Raw genomic sequence first — 7,312 nt, 5'->3', positions numbered from 1 at the left:
TCTAAAAGCCATTATTAGGGCTGCCTTTCATACATCATCTGTGTTTTTTCCAGTGTCAGAAAATGTGTAGCAAAAAGCAGATGATGAGTTTTGTGAGTTTTATTTTCCCAAATACCATTTTAAAGATACATAGTTTTTTTCCCCCAAGTAGTAAAAATACAGATGTTTGGAGCATTTTAATTGTTAGAAATTGCCATGGAATATATTTGTTCAATGTACCCATACAGGGACATTTTTTTCCATACAACTGAAACTTGAATATTTTAATGCTTCACATATTAAATTAACTAGTGGGGCATTTAAAGAAAAGAAGCAAGTAGGTTTGAAAGCTCTGTTTTTGAATGAGCAAGTAGATTGGACATTATGCAGTTTGGTTAGAATATGTTCACCCAAGTATAAGTTTTGAAACACCTCCCAAATTTCTAGATGTTAATTTTTTTCTCTCATCTAATTCCCTCCACATCCTATGGTTTTCACTATCTTCAGCCAGTGCGACAAAGGGATTCCTGGTATTTGTAATTTAACACAGGTTGCAGCAGAATTATTGAAGAGATTTGAAATTTGCCAGACTCATACAAAATAATATTTGTTTAACTTATCAGACACTATGACTTCAACAAACTATACTTTAAATTTCCTAAATTTATTGTTAAGTGTAAATGTGACCATTAAGATTGCTTGTGAATCTGCTTGTAGTTCTCTCTATGACTACAGAAGTATACTGTTTAGCACAAGCGTAAATTACTGCTTGGTTATGAGCAGATCACAATAAGACTATCAAAATGTCATGCGACAACAAACAAAAAATACCAAGTGGGATTTTTGCAACCTGGAACTAGGAATCCTACAGAATCTGGGATATTTGTGACAAATATTTCTTATCTAACTTTTGGAGATTTTTCAATTGTCAGTCAAGCTTTCCTTTTCCAGTTTTTTTTTTTAAATTGGTTCGACTATCTGCATTTCTAACAAGAAAAGGTTCAAGTTGGCAAGTAGCTTTAAAAAAAGAGGGATGATAAAAGTAGAGGTACCATGTTTGTGAAATAAAAGACACTGCTCCAAAAAAGCAACCCCTATGCGTTTCAGTCTAGAAAATAACTTAAGTATTAGTCTGAAATAGATTTGTCCCAGTTTTCTGTTTACAACACATTTTTTAAAATGAAGTAAATATAAATGCATCTCACTATAGTGTAGCTGCTTAGCACAACATTTTATTGTCCTAGTTATTAGAATAGTGGCTTTAATTCTGAGGCATCCAGAGAATCTGAAATTTTCAGTAAAATAACAAAAACACTTATCACATTGCAAGTTCTCCTATTTTTGTATAGGTAACAATGAATCATGGTGATTCAACACTGCTTTCATCATTCTGTCCCATGCCACCACCCTTGTATTGACTGGATGCTTCCAGTCTCCAACCTATATCAGCTTTTCCTAATTTGTGGTTTCTTATTGAATTCAAACCACAATGTCCAAAATTCTCTGGCCAGCATAACCATTGGGAGGCCTAAAACGTTTTAGGACATGAAATCCTGATTCCTGGTTTCGTTAAATATCTGTGGTGTCCCAAATAATACTTGAACACGAGAACCATTTAGCAGGAACATTTTCTCAGCACTGCAGCATATTAAAAATATACCCACAAAACAAAAGCTGTCCTTAAGAGCAAATGCTACTCCTGTGTCTCCTACATTTTTATCATCACAAATAATGATTTAAAAAAAAAACCCACTTATTTACATTTCTCAGAGGTATGGAGTTGCTTTTCAAAGAAATGTAAAGGATTACATTCTCACAACTTTTAAGTATGATTCAAGCACTGGATTTAGATTAGAGTGAGCAGAGGTCCAAGCTTTTTTCAGTCTTAAAATTTGCTCCATATTCCTGATTTCTTAGAGAAAGAGCTAGTCTCAATCTAACTCTCATCATAACATCAACATGAGTCTATAGTTGGGAAGACCCAACTATATTGCCTGAGATCCTTGTTAGGAAGTGCTAGGGGGAAAAAAAACATCTGTATAATTTGTTCGGAAGAAAATGCTCCTCTCTTAGGTTGTTTTTCCCTAATCCATTTAATTTTACATGTTTCAGATACGCCATATAAAAGCACCGTGAGTGGCATGATTTAAGGAAGACTGATGGCATTACCTTAAGGTGAAATGAATCCAGTTTCCAGACATAGGTCACATCAGTTGCCCTGTGCCCTTTCGGCCTCTAGATGGCAGATGTACACTGCTACTTTTAGCTTTACCCCACTGAAGCACATGGTGTTTGAAAGGTCTCAGTTTTATTCTGGAAAATATTTATTTATGGTAAATATTTGTGGACAATGAACAGTGAAACTGGAATTAGTATAATCATAATCATTCCTGAAGAGAGAAATGAATTGTCTCTGACACCAGATTGCTCAGTTTCCTTTTTTAGGGCCACAGACCCATGTATTGAATTTTTCCTCCTTTGTTTTTTTCCATAATGGGTTACAAGTAGGCAGTTTGCCAGAATATCTAACTTACCTTTATAAATAGTTAGGGTTCTAACGAAAGATCCTAAATTATCTTTAAGTTCTTCCCTGCATTTCAATGTATTGTTTCCTCTTCCACAAACACAATGCTAGTGAAACCAGCATGTATCACCATGCGTCAAAATGGTAGCCACATGCATGTCCTACTTTTCAGTAAAATCAAATTATTACTCCTGAGAAATAGATGGAGCAATAGGCAGATCTCCGCGTAAGATAGTTAAGTTGCAGTAGCCCAAGTGGGGGGAAAATGAGATGGGTTCAGAGTTTTAATGTATTGAATTTGATTTCCAATTCTCATGTTTCTTCTTGTTTTGAAATGGCTTATCTTCAAGGACGAATATGGGAAAGATATTTATACTTTTTCTCTGCAACTATGAGAACTAAAAACATTAATGGATTTCACAAGATCCTTGAATAAGATAAGAAATCTCTGCAGTAGTGTGGAACCATGTCTATATCACTGAATATTTGTATTTTTCCCCCTGATGTTCAATGCCCCTGTATGCAATCCTACATATGTTTGTTCAGGCATCAATTTTGCTGGCTTCCCTAGGAATAATTCCTTGGTAAGTGTGCTGAGATACAACCTTAAACAGTCAACTATATAGTGTGTATTGCATGAGGGTGTTTCTTTTGCATTTATAACGCCTTTTAGTTGAATCTGGAACGACTCCTAATGTTAGCTTATTATTTTCAGCATACATAACCTGCCTTTCTACATTCTAAAAGAGCATATATTAACTATTAGAAAATATTGAGAAAATCAGAATTAAAAAACTAAAAGGTAGTAGTTGCAGCTAATGACAGCTTTAAAGAGGTATTTTGTAAAAGCTTGGAATAAAAATTGACTTCACTACCAATCTAATAGCAAGGCATAATAGGGCCAAGCAGATCTCCTTTGGGAGGCTATTAAGATAAATGACTACTTGAAGTATCTGTCAAATCAGAACGAAGAGTCTGAGTACTAATATATTGATCAGGAAAAAGCTACCTGGAATGAGGTGTGTGTGTGTGTGTGTGTGTGTGTGTGCGTGTGTGTGTGTATTAGGTCTTGAACACATAAAAAGCAGAAGGAAGCCAACATTTTCTTTGCATGTTACAAATGAAGAAACTTTCAAATTTTGTTCTGTAGCTATACAGTGAAATTTAAAAGACAATTCAATTATTTAAATAGCAATGTTATTATAAAGTTGATAGATGACTTTTAGGATTATATTTATCTAGCCTTTGGTCTGTTGTTTCCTCCCATGGAGCAACTTGGAAAGAGCTTTGAGTACTTACGTTTTCCTCGCCAAATAGAATAAAACAAATATAGTTACCTGTACTTCACTCAATTTAGTATTCTTGTGAATGCAGGATACGTTTCTGAACTAGAGAGTGTTTTTTTTTTTAAATTGAACTGGATGGTCCTTAATATGTTTCCATCATCTGGTGTTTTACTAGCAGTAGTAGATCAGGCATATTAACTTTGACCCACTACTCTGTTAATATCTAAGCTAAATTGGATTCAGTAAACTCAAATTGTTACCTTATGTAGATTGTGGACAAAATGAGAAGATTTGCAGCATCAAACTGTACCACAGAAATAACTCGACAGATTTACAGAATTGTCCCCAAATTAGGGCTTTGCCCCTTAATAGAAAGTTCATATCCTAAATTGTTAGGGTAATATATTTATAATACAGGTAGTCTTCAACTTGCAATCACAATTGGGCCTGGAACTTCTGTCCTTAAGCAATGTGGTTGTTAGGTGAACCATGCCAATTTTATGATCTCTTTTGCCATGGTTGTTAAGCGAATCATGATTATTAAGTGAATTGCAAAACCATTAAGTGACTCTAGCTTACCCCATTGACTTTGCTTGTTGGAAGCCCCTGGTAAGTCCACAAATGGGGATCACATGATCCCGGGAGACACTTAAAGACACACTGGTTGCCAAGTGCCTGAATTCTGGTCATGTGACTGCAGGGATGCTACCACGGTCATAAGTACCGGGACCAGTTATATGTCACTTTTTTCAGTTCTGTCGTAACTTAAAATAATGATTAAATGGTTGTAGGTCATGGACTACCTGTATATTGCTTAACTCTTCTGGAGCCATCCAATATATTTATCTATAAAGAGCCAGAGGTCGAGAAAAAAATATATTATAGACAATATTGAAATTATTCTGAATATCATCTTGCAGAGCTGAACTGAATGGGGAAAGAAATTACTGGATTTTTAGTGTAATATATTTTGAGCTGATCTGCATATAATTTAAATTAATAATTCTAATTTCTACAGTACCTATTGCACCACTGTTTATTTTCTAAAAATGAAAATTTTAAGCTCCGTTATTTCAGACACGATTGGATCTAGTTGTGTTTGGAACAGTGCTTGTCTATAGCAACTGATGGCATTATTTATGAAGGACGTTTATAAATTCTAAGTACCTCAAATCGAATGTGACCGTACTGTATCTTTAATGTAACAGTGCAGAATTTTAGTAGACACATGAATGTGTATAATCACATTTGAGAGAAAAATAAAAATGAAACTGATTCTTACACTGTTTTCAGCATGCTTCTGAACCTTCTTAAACGAATAAATGGGATTTTGAATAGGGAAAACTCCCCCCAATCCTCCAGTATTTCGTTTGGTTTGGTTTTGAATTCCTTCTTTTTGAGGGGTGCACAAGGGGACATTTCAGGTTCAAGAAATGCTAAAACGCTCACTGATACGGTAGATTACAAATTTTCTACACAAGATCCATTTCATGAATAGCCCAAGGAGAGAAAAACTTATATGTAGGAGCAGAGGATGATAATAGCAATAACACTTAGACTTACCGTATTTTTCAGAATATAAGACACATCTTTTTGCCTCAAAAAAGAAGGCTGAAAATCTGGGTGCGTCTTATACACTGAATACAGCATTTTTTGCCTCCCGAAACTCCTCCCATTCACCAAAATGACCATGCATAGCTTTTAGAAGGCTTTCAGAGAGCTCCTGGGGGCTGGGGAGGGCAGAAGTGAGTGAAAAAGTGGCCCATTTGTGCCCCCCCCAACTCCCAGCAGCACTTTAAGCTTCCTAAAAGTAATCCATGCCCTTTTTTTACAAAAATGGGCCATTTTGGCTTGTTTTTGCCCCCTCCCCCCCCCGAGCACTCTATAAGCCTCCTAAGGGCTATTCATGCCCTTTTTTTTGAAAAAAACGGGCAGTTTTTGGGAGGTTTGCAGAATGCAAAAACTTTTTTTAAAATTTTCCTCTTCAAAACCTTGCTGCGTCTTATACTCCAAAAAATATGGTATATACTGCTCCACAGTGCTTTTACAGCCCTCTCTAAGCAGTTGACAGAGTCAGCCTATTGCCCCCAACAATCTGGGTCCTCATTTTACCCACTTCGGAAGGATGGAAGGCTGAGTCAACCTTCAACACACACACACCTTAGTAGATATCACTTGCATATCTTTAGGGTGTATCCTTGTACTGTTTTAAGTAGAGCAACAGTTTGAAGACAATGGCATTCTGCCTCTGACAAAGAAATTGGTTGTATCTGTTAACAAAGTTTATGTCCACCTGTTAGTAGAAAATTATAGGGATTTTAGTATAGATTGTTTGACCTCATAAGAAAGGAAGAAACGAGTTCAAACCTTTCTACTGTTTTAATTTACAATAATGTCAATTTCAATATTTCTTTTGTAGAAAAAAAAGCTTCCACATCTTTAATCTTTTTCAAGGTATTTTCATCCATAGTATCATATTTGGCATTGAATATGCACCAGATCTTAAGGTTTTTTTTTGAAATTTTCAGGTTTGCATGTAATCCCTTTCTGAGCAAATGCTTGGGGACAATTTAAATTTAACATATCACAGTAAGAATGAGCAATCTGCAAACCTTGGGACCGTTTTATAACTACTCAACTGAATGTTGGTTTCCTATCATATTGAGACAGGAAGCAGCATGAAACTGAAAACTGGTGATAATATGGGGATTGGGGTAAGAATGGTGTTTTTATTTTTTAAAGAAGACATTCCTACCAAGCCCCAGAAATTCCAAGTGCTGCCCAGAAGCACAATTTCCAATCCATTTTGCATCATCACAAAACCGACTGCAGTCCTTGCTCTCTTGCCAAAATAATTTAATATTTTTGCCCATCACAAACCTAATGGATCTACCCCCTACTGTTTACTCTTTGCTATAAAAGTTGGGATTTGTGACTAAGTCTCCTGACTATTAGCAGATCACTGAACAACTTCCAGTTATTTGGTAGCGTCTCTGGAAACTGGCACTGCCACATTTTGGCCTCTTTATTGATGAACGTGAAAGCATCATAGGATTTAAAGACGGAAGCTGAAGTATTTCACAGATGCTTTGTATTTCCATTTTTCTATCTTGACACAAAAATCACCTTACCAAAATTCTGTTACTTTGCTGCTAAAAGTTTCTGTGATTTGGGGATGTTAAGACACAACATGGTTTATTGCTGCTCCGTTTGCTTCTTTCCAACGATGGTGCAGAAAGTAACCCTTATAATCAAAGCAATGAAGAATACGGTTTACAAAATTGTCAAAATCTGGGACTAGAAGTGCTTTTGTAAGATACTCAAGGGAATAACAGAAATGCATTAAGATCTCTTCAGAGGAAGTTTTATTGAGACACTGGGACAAATAACAACATAAAGTTTCATTATGGAAAATGTCCCCAGAAGCAGGGGGGAAAGGGTGTGTGTGTTTCATCCTGACACTCTGCTAACTGGCAACACAAAAGTTTCATACTAACCTTTTTAACACATGTCCTGGTGATGT

This window comes from Natrix helvetica (genome assembly GCF_964273705.1).
Source record: "Natrix helvetica genome assembly, chromosome: 2".
NCBI lineage: Eukaryota > Metazoa > Chordata > Lepidosauria > Squamata > Natricidae > Natrix > Natrix helvetica.
This window is presented reverse-complemented; position numbering follows the sequence as displayed.